This window comes from Balaenoptera borealis, assembly GCF_965194805.1.
Source record: "Balaenoptera borealis genome assembly, chromosome: 1".
In the NCBI taxonomy this organism is placed as follows: Eukaryota; Metazoa; Chordata; class Mammalia; order Artiodactyla; family Balaenopteridae; genus Balaenoptera; species Balaenoptera borealis.
The window spans coordinates 27,327,219-27,349,960 of NC_138860.1; the positions used below are offsets into that span (position 1 = coordinate 27,327,219).

A 22,742-nucleotide genomic window follows, 5' to 3' on the forward strand; every position below is an offset into this window, starting at 1 on the left:
AATCCATCTGAAAGTTATTTTGTCATGATTCAAAGTGAAAGATTAATTTCTAATCTTATTTTAGTAATTTTTAATTTACTAAGCACTTGAGTTTTCCTCCTACTTTATAATGTGTTATAATCCTTTATGTGATGGAGACTAGTTCTATTGTCTATTCTATCAATTCCATTCTGAATTGCATTTCTAGTCTTACACCATTACCATCCTATTATACTTATTACCACTGTTATTGGCCTTCTTTTAGGAATGTTCTTTAATATTCTCACCCGTGTATTCTTCCAAATGAAATTTAGAAATCCAAATAAAATTTAGAAATTCCAAATAAAACACCATTGGGAGTTTTATTGCTATTGCAATGAGGCTGTATGTTGAGAAAGAATTAACATTTTAAAATAGTTTTTGGACTTCCCTGGTGGTGTAGTGGTTAAGAATCTGCCTGCCAATGCAGGGGACACGGGTTCAAGCCCTGGTCAGGGAAGATCCCACATGCCACGGAGCAACTAAGCCCGTGTGCCACACCTACTGAGCCTGCTCTCTAGAGCCTGTGAGCCACAACTACTGAGCCCACGTGCCACAACTACTGAAGCCCGCATGCCTAGAGCCCGTGCTCCACAACAAGAGAAGCCACCGCAATGAGAAGCCCGTGCACCACAAAGAAGAGTAGCCCCCCGCTCACCTCAACTACAGAAAGCCCGTGCACAGCAACGAAGACCAAACACAGCCAAATAAATAAATAAATTTATTAAAAAATAATAATAATTTTCACATCTAAGAGATACATATTAGCTATATAGCCTGTTTTTAATCTCTAAGTTAAATGTTATGTATTATGGCTTTCCTCATGTAAGCCACACACAAATTCTCCAAGAAGATTACGCCTCAGTATTTAAGGAATTTTGTGGATATATGAAGGAATCTTTTTGGAAACCTTGGAAATTCTAGAAGTTGAGGTAAATATTGATTTCTAAAAATTTGCTATTGATCTTATATCCATCTATTTCCCGAAAATTTTATTTTCATAATCCCTTTTCAGTAGATTATTTTGTATTTTCTGATAATTTATGTTGTCTCTTCTTTCCAAAATGCATACTTCTTATTTCTCCTTCATGACTTATGACACTGGCCAGAACTACCAAAACAAATTTAATTCATAAAATGATAATGATAATCCTTGCTTTTTAAAAACATTAATAGATTAGAATACTGGTCTTTTACCAGTAAATATAATGCTGACTTGTGTTTTGAAATAGGTATTACTAATAAATCTAAGGCAGTATTCTTCCATTCCTGTGCCTACATTTTTATATTAAAAACAGTTACTAACTTTTAACAACCTCTTATCAATATTTTCTAAGTTTTCTAAAATGTGTTCTGTTTCACACTCATTCCGCAAGGTGCTTCTCAATAAAAGGATTCAATGTTCAAAAATGTCTGGGAGGGACTTCCCTGGTGGCGCAGTGGTTGAGAATCCGCCTGCCAATGCAGGGCACACGGGTTCGATCCCTGGTCCAGGAAGATCCCACATGCCACAGAGCAACTAAGCCCATGTGCCACAACTACTGAGCCTGCACTCTAGAGCCCACAAACCACAAATACTGAAGCCTGAGTGCCTGGAGCCCGTGCTCCGCAGCAGGAGAGGCCACCGTGGTGGGAGGCCCGTGCACCGCAGCAAAGAGTAGCCCCCGCTCGCCAGAACTAGAGAAAGCCCGTGTGCAGCAACAAAGATCCAACGCATCCAAAAATTAAAATAAATAAAAATTAAAAAAGTCTTTGAGATATTCTAAAGAAACTTGTTAACTTTAATGCAGCATTTTCCAAATTTACTGGATCATGGAATCTCCTTTTTCCAATTGTCATCTGTCAGGAATAAATAATGCTTTAATTGACATTTGGAACTTTTCTAACTCAGGAATCCTCACCCATTGGACACAGGTATGATGTGAATGGATTACAGGGGCATCCAAAAATACTGATCCTCTCATTTCTCAGTGTGGCCAGGTCGAGGTTGGGCAGCAAAACGCAACTATTCCAGGGCTTCCTAGCAGGAGGCTCAAAGCAGTACAGGATCTGATGGCAAGTACCTTGGTCACACAGGTGGCAAGCGCAACAAATGCTATCAGGTACCCACTGCTCCACACTTGCCATGAAGGTGATCTACCACATGGGCTCCTATTTCAGAAGCCAGAAATCAAATGCACCACTGCTCACCATGGACAAGGAACCCATGGAGCCACTGGAATAGTTCGTGTTCCACATGTCCATGGAACATAATATGTAATCCAGTGTTGGGACTGAGGAGGCTTGTGGCTCTAAGAAACAGCCCCCAATCCTTATCTTCACATATATTGGCTAATTCTATCCCTGTGCAGCTGATGTGCCCTTTTAGTATCAGCCAAGCCTGCTTCATGGCTCTAACAACACATACATGTTATATAAATTAAATCTTCACCATTATTTTTAAATAACTGATATGAGAAAGTTCAACTGGATTAAAAAACCATTTGCATTATATCACAAAATTTTCTAAGTTATATTTATTAATTAAAGGAGGAGTCTTTGACAGAAACAAACTCACAGATATAGAGAACAAACTAGTAACTAGTGGTTATCAGTGGGGAGAGGGAAAGGGTGAGGGGTGAGACAGGGCTATAGGATTGAGAGACACAAACTACTATGTATAAAATAAATAAGCAACAAGTATATATTATACAGCACAGGGAAATATGCCATTATTTTGTAATAACTTTAAATGGAGTATAATCTATAAACACTGAATCACTATGTTGTACACCTGAAACTAATGTAATACTTTAAATCAACTACACTTCAATTTAAAAAGGATACATTTTTGAGATTATAAATATAATTTCAACTGTTTTAAATTTTTTAGTGGTTGAGAAAAATACTTTTACATTTTTACATAAAGTTTCCCATTGGTAATAAACTATCAAAAATTGAGGAGCTTATATTTAAAAATCTGATCAGGAATTGAAAAAAGTCATCCCTCGAATCCACAGGGAGATTGGTTCCAGGACCCACGGATACCAAAATCCGAGGACACTCAAGTTCCTTATATAAAATGGCATAGTATTTGCATATAACCTACACACATCCTCCCATATATGCTAAATCACCTCTAGATTACTTATCATATCTAATACAATGTAAATGCTATATAAATAGTTGCCGGGCACACTGCAAATTCAAGTTTGAATCTGAAATTGAAAGCTTCGTATTGTAAACAACTCTATACCCATCACCTGTATCAAACTATGACTAATATTTTGCCATTTTTTGCTTCTTCCCTATGTCTCTGTCTCTAAGTAAATTGCAGACATTACAATTATTCATCCCTGAATACTTCAACATGCATCTCCTAAAAATAAGGACATCCTCCTACGTAACCTCAATATAATTATGACATCCTTAAAAATTAACAAAAATTCACTAAGATCATCTAATATCTATTCAATATATAAATTTCTAAATTGTACCATAATGTCTTTTTTAATAGTTATTTTTTCAACTTACACTCTAATTAAAGTTTATGTACTACATTTGGTTTTAATATTTTTTGGTCTCTTTTAAACTACAACAGTCCTTCATCCTTCCCTAGTCTCCTATTCCCCTATGAAATTAGCTTGTGGAAGAGACCAGGCTATGCAATGTCTTATAAAATGTCCTACGTTCTGGACTTGTCTGATAGCAGCTCTTGTTTCACCTTCATGTTAAAAAACTACTTCTCCATTAAGTTTCATTCCTTCAGGACATATCACCTGCTACGCCTTCTCATTGCTGTCTTTTACTGAGTCTCTGATCACTTTCCTCCAAATTTATCACCCCAACTAATTCAGTTTCCAACAACCCATCCTCACAGTTCTATTTGATCATCAACACCTTTTGATTCCACTTATTAAAGTCTTTTAAAATCTGTCTCCCTCCTTCCATTTCCACTGCCACTGCTTAAGTTTAGACCTTCATCACTTCTGAACTGGATTAATACAGTCACTTCCTGTCTTTTTGCCTTCAGTCTCCTTTCCCTCCATTCCCATTCCATCCTTGAAACCATAGTCCACATTTTGCTAGGATGATCTTTCTAAAACAAAACTTTGCTCATATGACTTCCTGGTTTAAAATCTTTCAATGGTTCCCAACGTCTTTAAAAAAAAAAACATTCAGTCTCCTTAATCAGGTACACAAATCCCTTTACAACCTTGCCCCCTTTTTATCTCAAAAATGCCATTTCTCAGCACGTTCCCATACAGATTCTCCACTTTGAAACTCTTTGTAGTTTTTCAATTAATATCCTTTTTCATTGTCATTGTGATTGATAGTCCTTCTGTATGGAACAGTCCTCTCCTTTTTCCGGGCTAATTCTACTCATCATTCAAGGCAGTTTAAGAGTAACACACACCTTTCTGAAGGCTACCCTCATCCTCTTTTTCAATTAGGTACCCTCCTATGTAATCATGTAGCATCCATGGATATCTCTATTATAATACTATATCAAAATGTGTTGTAATCAGTGGTTTACTTATTTGTCTCCCCTTCCATACTTGTAAATACCTTGAGAACAACTTTGACACTGCCTGGAACATACTAAAATCTCAATAAATGCTTACTAAATAGTTAATAATTGCATGTGAGATAATCCATATCCCATTTGGTTATGACAATTCACAATTTCCCTTTTTGGTGTTTTGTTGGGTATTAACAGAATTATATTTATTTCCTTCATATAATGAAACTAGGTAACCTTTAATTTTTTTTCTATGTTATAGAACAATTTGTATAACAAGAGAATTATCTGTTGGGTAAGAAATTGGCAAGGAAAGAATTAAGGTAGTATAACAAAATGACAGACAGTAAAATGCAGTGTTTGACAAATTTAGCAATATATTAAAAGGATAACACATCATGACCAAGTGGGATTTATTCCAGGGACACAAGATTGGTTCAACATACAAAAATCAATCAAAGTTACATACCACTTTAACAGAATGAAGGCAGAAAAGCCACATGATTAGGACAATTGATATAGAAAAAGCATTTGACAAAATTCAACACCCTTTCATGATAATAATATTCAGAAAACTAGGAACAGAAGGAAACTTCCTCAACATGATAAAGGCCTTATATGAAAAACCCACAGCTAATATCATTTTCAATGCTGAAAGACAAAGCTTTTCCTGTAAGATCAGGAATAAGACAAAGATGCTCTCTTTTGCCTCTTCTATTCAACATAGTATTGGATGTTCTAGCCAGATGATCTGGGCAAGAAAAAGAAATAAAAGGCATCCAAGTTGGAAAGGAAGAAGTAAAATCATCTCTGTTCACAGATGATATAATCTTATATGTAGAAAACCCTGACTCTGCCAAAAAAAACAAAAAACAAAAAAACAAACAAAAACAAACAAAACCTGATAGAGCTAATAAACACATTCAGCAAAGTTGCAGGATATAAAATCAACACACAAAAATCAGTCACATTTCAATACAATAAAAATTTCAACACAATAAAAACAAACAATCTGAAAAGGAATTTTTAAAATTCCATTTATAGTATCACAAAAATATCAACCCCAAAAATACATAAGTTGGACATCATCAAAATTAAAACTTATGTGAATCAAAGGACACTACCAAAAGAGTGAAAAGACAACCCACAGAATGAGAGAAAACATTTGTAAAGCATTTATCTGATAAGGAATTAATATCCAGAATATACAAAGAACTCCTATAACTAAACAACAACAGAAAAACCAACCCAGTTAAAAAATATGAAAACTTTGAATAGCCATTTCTCAAAAGAAGTTATACAAATGGCTTATTAGTACCTGAAAAAATGCTCAACATCACTAGTCATCAAATGCAAATCAAAACCACAATGAGATAATACTTCATGCTCATTAGGATGTCTATTATAAAAACAGAAAATAACAAGTCTTGGTGAGGATGTGGAAAAACTGGAACTATTGTGCATTGCTGATGGAAATATAAAATGGTACAGCTAGGGACTTCCCTGGTGGCGCAGTGGTTAAGAATCCGCCTGCCAATGCAGGAGACACGGGTTCGATCCCTGGTCCGGGAAGATCCCACATGCCGTGGAGCAACTAAGCCCGTGCGCCACAACTACTGAGCCTATGCTCTAGAGCCCACAAGCCACAACTACTGAAGCCCGCATGCTGCAACTACTGAAGCCCGCACGCCTAGAGCCTGTGCTCTGCAACAAGAGAAGCCACCACAATGAGAAGCCCACGCACCGCAATGAAGAGTAGCCCCCACTCTCCACAACTAGAGAAAGCCCGTGTGCAGCCAAAAAAAAAAAAAATGGTACAGCTGCTGTTGTGGAAGACAGTAGAGTAGTTCCTCAAAAAATTAAAATCTAATTACCATACAACCCAGCAATTCCACTTCTGGGTATACATCCAAAAGAATTGAAAGCAGTGTCTCAGCAGGTATTTGTACACCAATGTTCATAGCAGCATTATCCACAGTAGCCCAAAGGTGTAAACAACCCAAATAGCCATTGACAGATAGATGCATAAGTGAAATGTGGCATATATATACAAGTGGAATATCACTCAGTCTTGAAATTAAACTATGACACGTACTACAACATGGATGAACTTTGAAGATGTTATGCTAAGTGATACAAGCCAGATATAAAAGAACAAATACTGTATGATTCCAATTATATGAGGAACCCAGAATAGTCAAACTCATAAAAACCGAAAGTAGAATGGTGGTTGCAAGGAGCTGGGAGGAATTTGCCAGAAGCTGGGAGGAATGGGGAGTTATTGTCAAATGGGTACAAAGTTTTTGCTTGGAATGAGGAAAAGTTTGGGAAATGGATAGTGGTGATAATTGCACAGCACTGTGAATGTACTTAATGTCACTGAATTGTGCATTTTTAAATGGTTAGAATGGTTTTTAAAAAATCCTAAAAATCAAAGTTAGAAAGAAAAAAGAACCCACCATTCTAATGAAATTGTTCTAAAATTGATAGTGGTAATGGGTGCACATATCTGTGAATATATTAAAAACAAATGAATTGTATATTTCAAAAGCATGAACTGCATGGTATGTGAATTATATCTTAATAAAGTTGCTATTAAAAAAGATGGAAGGGCTATTATAATTCTTACACTCATAGGGAAGATAATTATGTAAGTAAACATTTCTCTTATTCTAATAAATAATGTGTGTATTTTTTTAAGTTACTAAAATTAAATATTAAAAAATATATATATGCCAATTAATGCAACTTTTAACAATTTTGTGAAGGCAGCCCATTTTATTTCTTCCTTCCCAATCTAAACTTTTATTTCCTCTTCTTGTTTCGTTCCATTAGCTAGCTGTCTTAGTCTACTTGGGCTGCTGTAACAAAGTATCACAGATTTGGTATTTTATAAATAACAGAAGCTTATTTCTCACAATTCTGGAGTCTGAAAGTCTGAAATCAGGGTGTCAGCGTGGTTCGGTGAGGGTTCTCTTTCAGGTTGCAGACTTACCATTGTAGCTTCACATGGTGGAAGGTGCTAGGGAGCTCTGTGGGATCTTTTTTATAAGAGCACTAATCCCACACGAGTGACCTAATCACTTGCCAAAGGCCCCAACTGCTAATACCATCACCTTTGGGAGTTAGAATTTCAACATGTGAATCTGGTGGGGGACACAAAAATTCAGACCATAGCACTAGCACTTACAGTATCTTGTTGAAAAGGTGTGGTGAGATGGGACATCCTTGCCTTGTTCCTGTTCTTAGTGGGAAAGCTTCAAGTTTCTCACCATTAAGTCTGATGTTAGCTGTAGATTTTTGTAGATGTTCTTTATCAAGTGGAGGAAGTTCCCCTCTATTCCTAGCTTACTGAGAGTTTTTAACATGAATGGGTGTAGGATTTTGTCAAATGTTTTTTCTGCATCTATTGATATGAATGTGTGATTGTTCTTTTTTGGTCTGTTGATGTGATGAATTACATTAACTGACTTTTGAATGTTGAAGCAGCCTTGCATACCTGGGATAAATCCCACTTGGTTGTGATGTATAATTCTTTTTATATATTGTTGGTAGCTGACAATGCTACCTGAAAGAGTAAACCCAGAGCTCAAGAAGAAAATAGCACCTATGGTATTTCAAAACAAGTAAGAAAAACAGATCTTAAATACAGTAGACACCACAGTAAATAATACACTTCATTCTAATTCAAATGTCTTGTTGGTTATAAAATTAAAGGGCATACATATTTTAGAGAATAAAGTGGGTTTAACAATTCTAATACTCCTTCTGAATACTATTATCCAAGGTTCCAGGTAGTTAAGCCAACCGACAAGCTAAAACGAAAGCATCACTTTCCTTTTCTTGCCCTTTTCTGACTAGTGATCTTTTTTTTGAAGTATCCCTGACTTCTTTTATTTATTTAGATTCTTCATCTTGAATATAAAAAAGCCAGACTGTGTATATTATTGCCAAAATATAAGATCTGGCCTCATCATATAGGGCTAAAATACCATAGTAACAAGTCAGAAAGCTATTAAACTATTTTCATGTTGACAGCCTAATGGAAGCTTTAAAAAGTTATACTGTTGTCAGAAAAAATATATTTAAACTATTCAAATTAAATGAAAGTACAACAATGTGTCTTTGCAACAATGGATGTGAATGTTTGCCAAAAATATTTGGCAACTTACATTGTTCAAATCAATATTTCAAAACAACAATGGAAATAATGTCTCTGATTTTAAAATATTTTATGGAAAAATAACTTCTATCAGGAAAAAATCTTTAGGATTATTAGAATATAACAAATGAGGTACTTAAGGAAATGATTATATTTTAAGAAATAGATTTTTTTTACCTATAAGTTTATTAAAATTAAATGTAATGTGATCAAGTGTGTTATCACGAATTTTTAAAAGTATCTTTGTAATCAAAGTACTTCTCTCTATAAATTTGTGTGTATGTAACATTATTGTAAGTTGGTACTAATTTAACTTAAGTTGGCCCATTATGTGCTCATTAGTTATTAACACACCAGATAAAGATTTTAGGCAAATTTTTGAGAAACTTCCATGAAGTGTTTGGCTGATGACATATTTAGGTCATTAGAGAAAAAAAAATCAATTAAAAACCTCAGAATGTAGAATGGAAAGAAAATTTAGAAGTCATGTAGCCCTTTCAACTAATGGGAAAATTCCCTCTGAAATGTGTTTATGTGGTCATGGATCAGGGTTTGGTTTATTGTTCTGTACTGTCAACTAAGCACTTATTTTTGTTTTTGTTTTTAAGAAGCATTGCATTGACCAAGGCTACCATTAATGAAAAATGTGTTTACATAGGTCTTTAAAAAGAAACAAAAAAAGATCCATACACAGTTCTCCTTCATAAGGCACAAAGTCTCATTTAAACTTAACTCTTTATTAGTCATATCAATAGAAAAGTAAAGTCATAATTCATAAATGTGCTCTGGAAATAACAAATCTCTTGCTATAGAATATGTTTAAACTATAACTTTAACATATGTCAAAAAATGCTTGGGAATTCCCTGGCAGTCCAGTGGTTAGCACTTGGTGCTTGCTTTCACTGTCGTGGCCCGGGTTTGATCCCTGATTGAGAACTAAGATCCCCTGTGTGGCACAGCCAGGAAAAAAAAAAAAAAAAACCTTGGTTGATAATCCAAGTAACTCTGTCTATTTAATTCATGGTTACATCTAATTCAACATCATAAACGTTATCTCAAAAATTAAATAAAGCTAAAATATAATATGTAACTTTTCAGTAAGGTATATGCAATTTTGTGAAGCTTGGGGAAAATATTAGCAAGAATATATTTAATTTCACAGAAATGTCATGTTCAGCAGGTGTTCTAAAAAATGTTACTTTTTATACAGTGCCCATTTAGCAAAATATGGAATGACCATATGTGGAAATAAGCAGTTTTACAAGATGGTCAGATGATGAAATAATATCAGAAATACTAGTTAACAAGCACATTTTTATAACAGAACAACTGTAATATATGTCAGAGTATCTTACATATTTTTAAATATATTGTATACTGATGGAAGGTTTATCTATTTTGATAAAATAAGAATCTTAGCAGTATTTTTAGGAGTGTCAACAAACAGGAATACTTTTTTCAATTGTTGTGTACCCTCCATTTCCCATGAATTCTTAATACTAATTAACTGTGCTTTTAAAAATCATATCCTTGCTCTTCCCGCCATCTTTCCATGCCGCCATAATGGTGCGCATGAATGTCCTGGCTGATGCTCTCAAGAGTATCGACAATGCCGAAAAGAGAGGCAAACGACAGGTTCTTATTAGGTCATGCTCCAAAGTCATCGTCAGGTTTCTAACTGTGATGATGAAGCATGGTTACATTGGCGAATTTGAAATCATCGATGATCACAGGGCTGGGAAAATTGTTGTGAACCTCACAGGCAGGCTAAGTAGTGTGATCAGCCCCAGGTTTGATGTGCAACTCAAAGATCTAGAAAAATGGCAGAATAACCTGCTCCCATCCCATCAGTTTGGTTTCAGTGTACTGACAACCTCAGCTGGCATCATGGACCATGAAGAAGACGAAAACACACAGGAGGGAAAATCCCTGGATTCTTTTTCTAGGGATGTAATACATACGTGCAAATAAAATGCCTCAGAGGACAAAAAAGAAAAAAAATCATATCCTTTATGTTAACTTTGGTCAATTATTTTTCTCTTCCTTAAAAAGTAATTCAAAGTAACAAGAAACAAAATTGTACTACAGTTTCAGAAAAGAAACTAAAAAGCATAAGGAAAAGTTCAAGTTTTTGCTCCTTTACTTCCTTATAACTGGATGTAACTAGAAGAGAGAGTGCAAGGTGGGGACAAACTTGACATTATTAAGGGTGGTTTTTAGTAAGACGTATTAAAGGAATTTGGATTTTGTTCTAAGGGCAATAGGTATCAAGTTAGGATTTATAAAGTAGGGAGTATCAGACTAGATTTATAATCAAGGAAGATCACTCTTGCTGCTAGGAAGAAAACCCAACTGGAAGCAAAGAAATGGTTAGAAGATTCATACAGTGATCCAGAGAAGAGATGATGAACGTATCCTCACTGTGCCCTATGCTTCCCCATAACTTTGTAATTGTTTGACTGTTTCCCCCGCCCCAGACGCCGACACCCATTAGACTGTAAACTCCGTAAAGTCAGAGGCTTCATCTGTTCTCATCACGTTTATATCCCCAGGCCATAGCACAAAGCAGACACATAGTGGGTACTTAGTGCTCAATAAAAGTTGTTATATGAATGACTAAATGATTTTAAAAAAAAGAATAACCATATAGATGCTAAACTTAATGCAAATACCCAATAAGCATTGCATTCTATAGCTCAGACAAGCTTCTAGCCTTTCTCTCCTAATCACCTGTGACTACAGATATACACCACCATATTTAGCCACATTTGAGAACTTAAATACAGCAATTATATAATTCCTGAAAGAATGAAGAAGATGATGGGAAAGAAACAGTAGTTCAGATAATTTCAGATGGTGTTTCCAGAATAAGTTAGTTACTAACTGGAGGCTTAGAGTGAAAAGAGTAAAGGAGAGCCCATGTTTGTTTCATTCATTAGTTTATTCATTTACTCAACAAATATTTGTTGAACACCCCTTATATACTAGGCACTGTATTCTTTAAAATATTTATAAATAATGTAGTCCATACACTCTGGACTCACTACTCAGATCCCATCTTTGCCAAGGTAGTATGTAACCTTGCACAAGTCACTTAACCTCTCTGTGCCCTAGTCCTCAATCTGTACAATGGAGCTCATGAGAGATACCTATTCCACAGAGCCACCATGGGCATTAAATGCTTTATGTAAAGTGTTGGGCACACAGTAAGCACTCAAAAACGTAAGCTATTTCTATTCTGTTACATTGGGAATTTGTAACTTGGGGATTGCCTTTACTTTGTATCCAAAAATGTGAACTATGGAACATTTTAGCTTCATTTGCAGGATGGGTATGGAGAATAGGTTTGAACAAATTTTATACATGTACTATATATATCAGATCCAAGGGTTTTATATACATGATTTTATTTAAAAGCTAGAGCTCTGGAATCAGAGAGAACTGGCTTGAATCCACAAGGTCATACCTACAGCAAATTACCAAATTTCCCTAAGGCTCAGTTTCCTCATATATAAAGTGGGGGCGATGGTGATGATCATGATGACGATGACGACAACTACCTTGCAACACTGCTGTGAGGATTAAAGGGAACAATGTATATGGAGACTCTGGCACACAAGAGTGCTTCTTAGGTGTGAGCTGCTATAATTATTTCCCACAAAAATCATCTGGATTAGGCATTAATATCCTTACCTAAAAGATAATGTTACTGAGGCTTAAAAAGTTAAATAAGTGACTTGAGGACAAATATCTAGTAAATGAGAAATTAAAGATTCAAGCCTAAGTCTGTATGGCTTCAAAAATTCTATTCTTTTAGCTACATTACTCTTCTCCTCATTGTTTTTAAAAACTTGCTTAGGTTATAAATAAATATTATCATATACAAGAGCTGGCATTTAAGATTGATATATCTGTAATTCTGCATAATAGGAAGCTTTGAATCTTTGAAATGTTTTCATGTGTAAGTTTTATAATGCTTGTAATAGTTGTAAAAAAAAAGACACAACAAATTGTATAATTTTACATTAATATATGGCACAATGAAATAGGACTTAGGGGTCCTAAGTTTTTGTTTCCTACTGAAGATAACTGTTCCAACTGTGACCACTTTTATATCCTATTTTTTTTTAACATCTTTATTGGAGTATAATTGCTTTACAATGGTGTGTTAGTTTCTCCTTTATAACAAAGTGAATCAGCTATACATATACATACATCCCCATATCTCCTCCCTCTTGCATATTCCCTCCCACCCTCCCTATCCCACCCCTCTAGGTGGACACAAAGCACAGAGCTGATCTCCCTGAGCTATGTGGCTGCTTCCCACTACCTATCTATTTTACATTTGGCAGTATATATATGTCCATGCCACTCTCTCACTTCGTCCCAGCTTACCCTTCCCCCTCCCCATGTCCTCAAGTCCATTCTCTATGTCTGTGTCTTTATTCCTGTCCTGCACCTAGGTCTTTTTTTTAGATTCCATATATATGTGTTGGCACATGGTATTTTTTTCCTCTTTCTGACTTACTTCACTCTGTATGACAAACTCTAGGTCTATCCACCTCACTACAAATAACTCAATTTCATTTCTTTTTTATGGCTGAGTAATATTCCACTGTATATATGTGTCACATCTTCTTTATCCATTCATCTGTCGATGGACACTTAGGTTGCTTTCATGTCCTGGCTATTGTAAATAGAGTATAGCCTATTTTTAACATGATTCCATCATAGGGTCTTAAAAGTTACAGGTCATGTACATACTACAATGGGGGTTCTAGCTAGACATGAAAGATTGTAAGCAAGTTTTATTTTATTATATTTCTGCTTACCCAGCTTCAGGGAACATTTCATAACAACAAAAAGAAAGCAAGCAAACAAACAAAGAAAAACAGTAAAAACTTAACCCAAAATATTATTTATTTTTTGGCTACGCCACGCTGGCACCCTAGGCACTGAAAGCACGCAGTCCTAACCACTGGTCCACCAGGGAATTCCCAACCCAAAATTTTAAAAAACAGAATTAGGTTGGTTCTCATTCTTTAATAGAGACAACTTAGTAGGGAATAAAGCAATGAAAAGAAAATTAGAATGAATAGAAAAACTAAACTGAGGAAAATACAGCTTGAATAGAAAACATACAGAAAATGGAAGGATTACAGAAAATATACAAAGGGACTTAGTGCTTTTTATTTTAGTAAAATGCAACCATATGGGAGGGTCTCATATGATTATGATCCAAACCAAAGTCAAACTGAATCTTTTTTTTTTTTCGCCACACCATGTGCCTTGCAGGATCTTAGTTCCCCACCCAGGGACGGAACCCAAGGCCCTGGCAGTGAAAGCACAAGGTCCTAAACACTGGACCACTAGGGATTTCCCCCTTATATAATCTTAAATTATAATATGTCATGATAAACTAAACTTCTCATGATATACTTGTCATGCCTTTAGTGGAAGAATTTGTTTTCAAAAAATAAAGAACTACAAATATATGAATTATTACAAAAATATTTCATGAATTTAATGCATTAATTACACACTCCCAGAGTCTGAAGACTTCATGTTGTGGACTAGCACATCTATTTGTTTAACTTTAAGCCCTCTCTCACCCAAGTGACAGTCCTATATTTCTACTACATATCTCACCTCCTGAAACTCAACCTATCCAAAACCAAACTGATTTTCTATCAGAACTTCTATCCATCTACAGATGGAAGGCCCTATGAATTATAATTGCCTATGGGCCATTTGCTCATACCACCACTTCTTAAACAGGCTAGTGTGATTTCTCCACTACTGGCCAATTCAGTCTACTCCTTTATTTTATTTATTTATTTTTTTAACAGATTATTATTTTTAAAAATTTATTTATTTATTTATTTTTGGCTGTGTTGGGTCTTTGTTTCTGTGCGAGGGCTTCCTCTAGTTGTGGCAAGTGGGGGCCACTCTTCATCGCGGTGCGCGGGCCTCTCACTATCACGGCCTCTCTTGTTGCGGAGCACAGTCTCCAGACGCACAGGCTCAGTAATCGTGGCTCACGGGCCCAGTTGCTCCACGGCATATGGGATCTTCCCAGACCAGGGCTCAAATCCGTGTCCCCTGCATTGGCAGGCAGATTCTCAACCACTGCACCACCAGGGAAGCCCTATTCCTTTATTTTATTTTTTATTTTTTATAACATGTTTATTGGACTATAATCGCTTTACAATGGTGTGTTAGTTTCTGCTTGATAACAAAGTGAATCAGCTATACATATACATATATCCCCATATCTCCTTCCTCTTGTGTCTCCTTCCCACCCCCCCATCCCACCCCTCTAGGTGGTCACAAAGCACCAAGCTGATCTCCCTGTGCTATGTGGCTGCTTCCCACGATCTATTTTACATTTCGTAGTATATATAAGTCCATTCCACTCTCTCACTTCGTCTCAGCTTACCCTTCCCCCTCCCCATGTCCTCAAGTCCATTCTCTATGTCTGTGTCTTTATTTCTGTCCTGCCCCTACATTCTTCAGAACCTTTTTTTTTTTTTTTTTAGATTCCATATATATGTGTTAGCACACGGTATTTGTTTTTCTCTTTCTGACTTACTTCACTCTGTATGACAAACTCTCAGTCCATCCACCTCACTACAAATGACTCAACTGCATTTCCTTTTATGGCTGAGTAACATTCCATTGTATATATGTGTCACATCTTCATTATCCATTCATCTGTCGATGGAAACTTAGGTTGCTGCCATGTCCTGGCTACAGTAAGTAGAACTGCAATGAACATTATGGTACATGACTCTTTTTGAATTATGGTTTTCTCAGGGCATATGCCCAGTAGTGGGATTGCTGGGTCGTATGGTAGTTCTATTTTCAGTTTTTTAAGGAACCTCCATACTGTTCTCCATAGTGGCTGTATCAATTTACATTACCAACAACAGCACAAGAGGGTTCCCTTTACTCCACACCCTCTCCAGCATTTATTGTTGGTAGATTTCTTGATGATGGCCATTCTGACTGGTGTAAGGTGACACCTCATTGTAGTTTCAGTTTGCATTTCTCTAATGATTACTGATGTTGAGCATCCTTTCATGTGTTTGTTGGCAATCTGTATATCTTCTTCAGAAAATTTCTATTTAGGTCTTCTGCCCATTTTTGGATTGGGTTGTTTGTTTTTTGATATTGAGCTGCATGAGCTGCTTGTAAATTTTGGAGATTAATTCTTTGTCAGTTGCTTCATTTGCAAATATTTTCTCCCATTCTAAGGGTTGTCTTTTCATCTTGTTTATGGTTTCCTTTGCTGTGCAAAAGCTTGTAAGTTTCGTGAGGTCCCATTTGTTTGTTTTTGTTTTTATTTCCATTTCTCTAGGAGGTGGGTCAAAAAGGATCTTGCTGTGATTTATGTCATAGAGTGTTCTGCCTATGTTTTCCTCTAAGAGTTTTACAGTGTCTGGCTTTACATTTAGGTCTTTAATACATTTGGAGTTCATTTTTGTGTGTGGTGGTAGGGAGTGTTCTAATTTCATTCTTCTACATGCAGCTGTCCAGTTTTCCCAGCACCACTTATTGAAGAGGCTGTATTTTCTCCATTGTATATTCTTGCCTCCTTTATCAAAGATAAAGTGGCCATATGTGCATGGGTTGATCTCTGGGCTTTCTATCCTGTTCCACTGATCTATATTTCTGGTTTTCTGCCAGTACCATACTGGCTTGATTACTGTAGCTTTGTAGTATAGTCTGAAGTCCAGGAGCCTGATTCCACCAGTTCCATTTTTTTTCTCAAGACTGCTTTGGCTATTCTGGGTCTTTTGTGTTTCCATACAAATTGTGAAATTTTTTGTTCTAGTTCTGTGGAAAATGCCATTCATAGTTTGATAGGGATTGCATTGAATCTGTAGATTGCTTTGAGTGGTATAGTCATTTTCACAATGTTGATTCTTCCAATCCAAGAACATGGTATATCTCTCCACCTGTTTGTATCATCTTTAATTTCTTTCATCAGTGTCTTATAGTTTTCTGAGTACAGGTCTTTTGTCTCCTTAGGTAGGTGTATTCCTAGGTATTTTATTCTTTTTGTTGCAATGGTAAGTGGGAGTGTTTCCTTAATTTCTCTTTCAGATTTTTCATCGTTAGTGTATAGGAATGCAAGATATTTCTGTGCATTAATTTTGCTCCTGCTACTTTATCAAATTCATTGATTAGCTCTGGTAGCTTTCTGGTAGCATCTTTAGGATCCTCTATGTATAGTATCATGTCATCTGCAAACAGTGACAGCTTTACTTCTTCTTTTCCGATTTGGATTCCGTTTATTTCTTTTTTTTCTCTGAATGCAGTGGCTAAAACTTCCAAAACTATGTTGAATAATAGTGGTGAGAGTGGGAAACCTTGTCTTGTTCCTGATCCTAGAGGAAATGGTTTCAGTTTTTCACCACTGAGAACGAAGTTGGCTGTGGGTTTGTCATATATGGCCTTTATTATGTTGAGGTAAGTTTCTTCTATGCCTACTTTCTGGAGGAATTTTATCATAAATGGGTGTTGAATTTCGTTGAAAGCTTTTTCTGCATCTATTGAGATGATCATATGCTGTTTATTCTTCAATTTGTTAATATGATTTATCACATTGATTCATTTGAGTATACTGAAGAATCCTTGCATTCCTGGGATAAACCCCACTTGATCATGGTGTATGATCCTTTTAATATGCTGTTGGATTCTGTGTGCTAGTATTTTGTTGAAGATTTTTGCATCTCTGTTCATCAGTGATATTGGCCTGTAGTTTTCTTTGTTTGTGACATCTTTGTCTGGTTTTGGCATCAGGGTGATGGTGGCCTCGTAGAATGAGTTTGGGAGTGTTCCTCCCTCTGCTGTAGTTTGGAAGAGTTTGAGAAGGATAGGTGTTAGCTCTTCCCTAAATGTTTGATAGAATTCGCCTGTGAAGCCTTCTGGTCCTGGGCTATTGTTTGTTGGAAGATTATTAATCACAGTCTCAGTTTCAGTGCTTGTGATTGGTCTGTTTATATTTTCTATTTCTTCCTGGTTCAGTCTCAGAAGGTTGTGCTTTTCTAAGAATTTGTCCATTTCTTCCAGGTTGTCCATTTTATTGGCATAGAGTTGCTTGTAGTAATCTCTCATGATCCTTTGTATTTCTGCAGTGTCAGTTGTTACTTCTCCTTTTTCATTTCTAATTCTGTTGATTTGAGTCTTCTCCCTTTTTTTCTTGATGAGTTTGGCTAATGGTTTATCAATTTTGTTTATCCTCTCAAAGAACTAGCTTTTAGTATTATTGATCTTTGCTATCGTTTCCTTCATTTCTTTTTCATTTATTTCTGATCTGATCTTTATGATTTCTTTCCTTCTGCTAACTTTGGGGTTTTTTTGTTCTTCTTTCTCTAATTGCTTTAGGTGTAAGGTTAGGTTGTTTATTTGAGATGTTTCTTGTTTCTTGAGGTAGGATTGTATTGCTATAAACTTCCCTCTTAGAACTGCATTTGTTGCATCCCACAGGTTTTGGGTCGTTATGTTTTCACTGCCATTTGTTTCTAGGTATTTTTTTGTTTTCCTCTTTGATTTCTTCAGTGATCTCTTGGTTATTAAGCAGTATATTGTTTAGCCTCCATGTGTTTGTATTTTTTACAGATCTTTTCCTGAAATTGATATCTACTCTCATAGCATTGTGGTCAGAAAAGATACTTGATACGATTTCAATTTTCTTAACTTCACCAAGGCTTGATTTGTGACCCAAGATATGATCTATCCTGGAGAATGTTCCATGGGCACTTGAGAAGAAAGTATATTCCTCTGTTTTTGGATGGAATGTCCTATAAATATCAATTAAGTCCATCTTGTTTAATGTATCTTTAAAGCTTGTGTTTCCTTATTTATTTTCATTTTGGATTTTCTGTCCATTGGTGAGGGTGAGATGTTAAAGTCCCCTACTATGATTGTGTTACTGTCGATTTCCCCTTTTATGGCTGTTAGCATTTGCCTTATGTATTGAGGTGTTCTATGTTGGGTGCATGAATATTTACAATTGTTATATCTTCTTGTTGGATTGATCCCTTGAACATTATGTAGTGTCCTTCTTTGTCTCCTGTAATAGTCTTTATTTTAAAGTCTACTTTGTCTGATATGAGAATTGCTACTCCAGCTTTGTTTTGATTTCCATTTGCATGGAATATCTTTTTCCATCCCCTCACTTTCAGTCTGTACGTGTGCCTAGGTCTGAAGTGGGTCTCTTATAGACAGCATATATACAGGTCTTGTTTTTCTATCTATTCAGCCAGTCTGTGTCTTTTGGTGGGAGCATTTAATCCATTTACATTTAAGGTAATTATTGATATGTATGTTCCTATTACCATTTTCTTAATTGTTTTGGGTTTGTTATTGTAGGTCTTTTCCTTCTCTTGTGTTTCCTGCCTAGAGAATTTCCTTTAGCATTTGTTGTAAAGCTGGTTTTGTGGTGCTGAATTCTGTTAGCTTTTTCTTGTTTGTAAAAGTTTTAATTTCTCCGTTGAATCTGAATGAGATCCTTGCTGGGTAGAGTAATCTTGGTTGTAGGTTTTTCCCTTTCATCACTTTAAATATGTCCTGCCACTCCCTTCTGGCTTGCAGAGTTTCTGCTGAAAGATCAGCTGTTAACCTTATGGGGACTCCCTTGCATGTTATTTGCTGTTTTTCCCTTGCTGCTTTTAATATTTTTTCTTCGTGTTTAAGTTTTGATAGTTTGATTAATATGTGGTTTGGCTTGTTTCTCCTTGGATTTATCCTGTATGGGACTCTCTGCACTTTCTGGACTTGATTAACTATTTCCTTTCCCATATTAGGGACGTTTTCAACCATAATCTATTCAAATATTTTCTCAGTCCCTTTCTGTTTCTCTTCTTCTTCTGGGACCCGTATAATTCGAATGTTGGTGCATTTAATGTTGTCCCAGACGTTTCTAAGACTGTCCTCAATTCTTTTCATTCTTTTTTTCTTTATTCTGCTCTAAGGTAGTTATTTCCACTATTTTATCTTCCAGATCACTTATCCATTCTTCTGCCTCAGTTATTCTGCTATTGATTCCTTCTAGAGAATTTTTAATTTCATTTATTGTGTTGTTCATCATTGTTTGTTTGCTCTTTAGTTCTTCTAGGTCCTTGTTAAACGTTTCTTGTATTTTCTCCATTCTATTTCCAAGATTTTGGATCATCTTTACTGTCATTACTCTGAATTCTGCTTCAGGTAGACTGCCTATTTCCTCTTCATTTGTTTGGTCTGGTGGGTTTTTACCTTGCTTCTTCATCTGCCGTGTGTTTCTCTGTCTTCTCATTTTGCTTAACTTACTGTGTTTGTGGTCTCCTTTTCACAGCCTGCAGGTTCATAGTTCCCATTGTTTTAGGTGTCAGCCCCCAGTGGCTAAGGTTGGTTTAGCGGGTTGTGTAGGCTTCCTGGGGGAGGGGACTGGTGCCTGTGTTCTGATGGATGAGGCTGGATCTTGTCTTTCTGGTGGGCAGGACCACGTCCAGTGGTGTGTTTTGGGGTGTCTGTGAACTTATTATGATTTTAGGCAGCCTCTCTGCTAATGGGTGGGGTTGTGTTCCTGTCTTGCTAGTTGTTTGGCATGGGATGTCCAGCACTGTAGTTTGCTGGTCATTGAGTGGAGCTGCGTCTTAGCGTTGAGATGGAGATCTCTGGGAGAGTTTTCACCATTTGATATTACGTGGAGCCGAGAGGTCTCTGGTAGACCAATGTCCTGAACTTGGCTCTCCCATCTCAGAGGCACAGGCCTGACACCTGGCCAGAACACCAAGACCCTGTCTGCCACAGGGCTCAGAAGAAAAGGTAGAAAGGAAGCAAGGGAGGGAGAGGGGGAGGGAGAAAATAAAATAAAATAAAATAATTAAAATTAAAAAAATTTTTAAAAGTATTAAAAATAGAAAAATTAAAAAGTAATAAAAAAAAAGAAAGAAGGAAGAGAGCAACCAAACCAAAAAACAAATCCCCCAATGGTAACAAGCACTAAAAACTATACTTAAAAAAACCAAAAAAAAAACCAGACAGAACCCTAAGACAAACGGTAAAAGCAAAGCCATACAGACAAAAATCACACAAAGAAGCATACACATACACACTCACAAAAAGAGAAAAAGGAAAAAATATATATATCTATATATAAAAAGGAAGAGAGCAACCAAATCAATAAACAACTCTAAATACTAAACTAAGATAAACATAAAACCGGGAACCAATTAGAGGCAGAAAGCAAATCTTCCTTCCTTCATTCTCTATGTTGAGCCAAGAACACATCCTCAGTGATTCCATGGCATCCTGTACTTACTTCCTTCTCTTCATTCATTGAGCTCCTACTATGCACTAGATGCTGAAGACACAGTGTAGAACAAAACAAACATGCTCATACTCTAATGGAAAATTAGTAGTAAACAAACTACACAAATAATTGTGATTAAATCATTGCACTGCAATCAATTGTTTGTGCCTGTCTTTCCCCCAGTAAATACTAAGTCCTTCAAAGCTATATCAAATTGATCTTTATATCTTCTGGCATTCAACAATGTCTGGCATAAAAGAGGTATTAATAAATAATCTTAACTAAAGGGGAGCAAGGCTTAACTAATGAAGGAAGGTCCTGGAGTACCTCATTCATGATGAGATCATGAATACAAATGAGAAAATTAGCCTTGAACAAGAGTAGGAACAGCTCTTCTATTAGGATAACTAAAGGAAGGTGGGAAAGGAGAGTGCTGATGAAAGTGTGTTTATAGGTAGAGGCAACAAGTTAAGGGAGTTCAGGTCTGATGGCTACCATTTTTTAAATACAAGCAAGATCATCTACTGAGAATAAAGAGGCTGAAGTTGGATCAGATGGCTTAAAGGCAGACTTCCCCAATCCCCAAGCCAGTATTAGGCTAAAGTAGACTTTGTGGATGCTGCCATCTTCTCCTTTTCTTCCTCCTCCTTCCCCTTCCCCCTTCTCCATCTTTTTTTCTCCTCTTCTTCCTCTCCTTTTCCTCTTCATTTTTTTTCACACCCAGAATCCAAAAATTCTTCCTGCTTGGAGAGAATCCCTTTGTATATAGTATTAGCAGAATACAATGTTCTCTCTCTCACTAAGTAAGTCAAAAAGGATAGATCTTCCCTCTCCTAGTCTTCTGGTGACAAAGGAACAGGCATGTGACCTAGGCTCAGCCAATCAGATGTTCTTGTGCAGGATTTTTGAATCTTAAGGAAGTAATACAAAAATGTAGAGATAATTTTTAAATTATTTATGGGAATGGCAGAAGCAATAACAGCAAGAATTTAGTACCAGTGGTCCGGGGCAGTGGCACATTAACCAGATTGTCCTTATAGCATGACTTTAGCTGTGGTATAGGCTGCTGAGCCTCCTTGGTTCTTGTGCTTTTGTCCAAGCTGGTTTCCCAGCTTTCCTGTTGATTTTGTGAACTCTTTACCATCTGCTAATAAATTCCTTTTCTACTTACATTAGCCAGAATCAGTTTTGTTTGATTAATAAACTGAGAGGAGGGAAGGGGAGAGAAGAATCAAGAAAACTAGAGGTCTTGATAAGATCCAACAGCAGGTATTTTATATGTAAGGAAGCAGAACACCACTGGAAATCTAGGAGATTGTAGCTGGCCAATATAATGAAAAAGTAAAGATTTCAAAGTGTCTCACAGGGTTTAGCCATGAAAATAGGATGTTGAAAAGGGGCAGAAGGTCACTGAAGTTGAAAATAACAAGAAATTATGAAACTAGTGTGTTAGATGAATGAACCTTGTCACTTAAGTTACCCAGAATGATGGTAGAATTTGGAATGGAGAGAAAACTGATAAAGAGTGCCAAAGGCTTTGACCAACAAAGAGTAAACTAGAGGGAAATTGATAAATGACAGTGACAAAGAGAGAAGCTGAATAATGTGGAACAAATTTCAAAGGAAGAAGAATTTTTATACAACAATAAATGAGAATTGGAACTAGAAGTGGGCTGATTCAACTTACTACTTGAAGACAAAAAGACACAGGGGAATGAATAGCCCTTACTCAAGATGGCCCCGAAAGAAGTGGTATTCCA

General features: G+C 36.3%; 1 protein-coding gene and 1 pseudogene across 5 annotated transcripts in view; one reads left to right on the forward strand and one right to left on the reverse strand.

Moving 5' to 3' along the window:
* Positions 1-22,742, reverse strand: part of DRC8 (dynein regulatory complex subunit 8) — a 131,236-nt gene that overhangs the window by 63,307 nt on the left and 45,187 nt on the right. The window lies entirely within an intron of this gene.
* On the forward strand, positions 1,690-20,860 carry LOC309605505 (small ribosomal subunit protein uS8 pseudogene; annotated as a pseudogene). Its single transcript has one exon. The product of its transcript is annotated as a small ribosomal subunit protein uS8 pseudogene (transcript).